This window comes from Sminthopsis crassicaudata, chromosome 4 (genome assembly GCF_048593235.1).
Source record: "Sminthopsis crassicaudata isolate SCR6 chromosome 4, ASM4859323v1, whole genome shotgun sequence".
NCBI classification, from domain to species: domain Eukaryota; kingdom Metazoa; phylum Chordata; class Mammalia; order Dasyuromorphia; family Dasyuridae; genus Sminthopsis; species Sminthopsis crassicaudata.
Window position 1 is genome coordinate 467,915,127 of NC_133620.1, and position 2,917 is coordinate 467,918,043.

The window sequence follows — 2,917 nt, forward strand, 5'->3', positions numbered from 1 at the left end:
ACTGAGGTGTTTTCTTCAGAACTGATGGTTACTCTCTGTTCACTAACTATGGGGGCATGCCAATTAGCCTTTTCCCTGCAGGGATATGTTATAGTTCTTTTAGTCAATAGCCATAAAGACTTTCCCTTCAGTCAAGTTGCTCACGAAAGGCAGCTGGTTTCCTTCTGTTTTTGTGTAGCTCCACTGATGGATGCTTAACCAACTGGCCCCAAATAATTAGCAAGACTCTTAACGAGACATGGGGTGCACGAAATGTATGTATGCTGAGCCTCCATATCATGAGTTCCTAACCAGGGATCCATGGAGCTGGAAGTGGCTCATGCATAGATTTCAGGGGGTTTTGGATGGGAAAACAAAATACATCTCTATTTACATTAACCTCTTAAGCAATATCTAGCATTTCCTTCACTAATTAAAAAGTTGTTATTCTGAAATAGAACCCGCTGGCTTCACTAGAATGACAAGAGAGTTTATTATATAAAAATATAATCTATTCTAGATCACAGCTAGTGCTGCTGTGGGCAGATGGATATCAGGCTATCGAATTAACACCATTCAGTCAAGAGTAGGGAACAATTATCTTTTCATAAATTTGAAGGGAAGAAATAGAAAGCAAGGGCTCTTATTTGGCACATTATTAAGAGCTGAAGACAAGATGTGGGAACTCTGGTATTCTTTTCTACAGTTAGTTATAGTCCCTGTCAGAGACTGTCAGAGCAAAAGAAGAGGGCCACTGCCATCTATTGAAAAAAAGGTTGGCAAGCCGAGCCAGACTATGCTCGATGGCATCCTGACTGGGAGCAAGGATTGCAGTTGTAGACAACTGCAGAGGGAGATGCAGTGGGACCCTGGCCAGGTCACCTCCCCTTCCATTGTGGAAGAACTGCCTCGTTTCTCTCCATTCTAATCCATCCCTCCACAGCTACCCAAGTCTTTCGTTAAGTGTAAACCTGGTCATCACTCTTCTGTTCATTGGGCTCCCTCTAGTCTCAAATATCAAAGTGCCCTGCTAACTAAGTGCCAGCCTCCCCGAGATGGCTGCCTTTCCCATTCGCAGCCCCGCCCTCCCCAAGCCAGACTTCTTGCTGTCCCTCTCCCACACTGTATTTCTTCTCTTCACTTCTATACCAACTACCTCCCTTTTCCCTCTCCCCAGAAGCCATTACTGCCTTTCCTAATTCAGATCAAGCTCTATCTTCTCCAAGAAATTTTTTCTGATTCCTGTCTTCCTTCCTCTCACAACTCCTTATATTTATTTTGTATATGCCCTCAAGAGATGAGGATTCCAAGGAGAGAAAGCTCCCTCTTATCAATCTGGATAATTGGCACCTTCTCTGTAACCTTTAGTTTTAGTGAACTCCCTAGAGCACTAGGAGCTTTAAGTGTCTTGCACAACAGTATGTATCAATGCCAGGACAATTTCCTGAACCCAAGTCTTCTTGGCTTCAAAGCCAGTTCTCCTTTCATCATATGCTGGGTCTCTTCTTTTTTCTGTATAAATTCAGATACAGGGCTATGCTGATAAATATTTAACAACCAGCTCTCCAAAGCAAAACACTTTAATTGCATCATTACATTTTCTCTAATACTTTCTTAAATCTAGACAACCAACAAAAAACAGAAAATCAAGCCTTGATTTGTAGCATTTGGCATTTTCTAAGGTGTAAATGTTCACACTAGAAATTTAATAATCAGCTCTCCAGAGTGAGGAGCTGGCTCTTGCACACTCCTGCTTATCTAATTACTTGGTGTCTCCAATACAATATAAGCCCCTTGAGGACACAGTGTGTTCTACCTTTATCTTTCTAATTCTCAATTAGAGAATAATTGTAAACATATGGTGTTCAACAAATGCTTGCTGATTGATAAAAAGCAGAACAAGAGTCAGAGAGACTGGGGGAAACACACTTTTCTTACCAGGTTCCTGAGTACCCAGGAGGGTACAAAAGCTTTGCACTATCCTAACCAATTATTTAAGCTTCTCTCCAGACTGCAAGGGGACAGGGAGATGATTTTTCCTTTTCAACTTGACTAAGTATTTCTTCATGGATGAAAGGCACAGACAAGTGAAATGTGCAAATGAATTTAAATGCCTCATCTCCATGGAAACCCCCATTCTTTCTCCCAGCCCAGCTTTCTTCCTAGTCACCACTACTCCACTGAGGGTATTGCACCAAAAGCCCGTGCTCTCAGCTCCAGGCAGCAGCTCCAGTGTGCCACCCAGGAACCCCTTGGCAACAAAGGGGGACATGGCAAACTCCTTTTGTAGAGGAATGTCATATAGAGATGTCCGAGACCGGGCAGGAATCGTGGGCCCCAAAACTCTTCTCTTCAAGGCCTACAAACAAGCCACTTTTACATTTATAGATGACAAATGTAAACAATCCTTAGGGCTGGTCAGAAATGCTAACTTGTTGATTCAAGAACTTCTTGCAAGTGCTCAACTCTCACACCAGCTCAGATATGAATCAAGCATTTTAAAGACATCTTCCAGCTAGGCGGATCAGTGCTGACTTGGTTCTCTAATACCAACCTGAGCAAACTGTGGAAGATAAGAAACATCATTTCTAATGTAAAATGTAAAGAAAATGATTTCTAGTCATTTGTCATCAAATTCACCAAATGGAGGCCCATTGCTCTTTGCAGGCATATAGAAGTTCATCTTGTGGCGCCACTTGAGCCTTATTTTTGCATTTCCAGAGTCTTCAGAACTTCAAACCCATTTCTAAATGAGCTCATCTGAGGTGGGTGTGGAAAATGAACTTTCATTATTCTTTAGAATGTTTGTTCCTTCATTCTTCTGACAAGGAAAAATTCTGAATGGTTCATAAATGTAAAAGACAGAGAAATAAAGGGCAGACCAAGGGAAAACAGGGAAGACAACTGTATTGCTAAAAACAAGAGACAAGAGACGGGA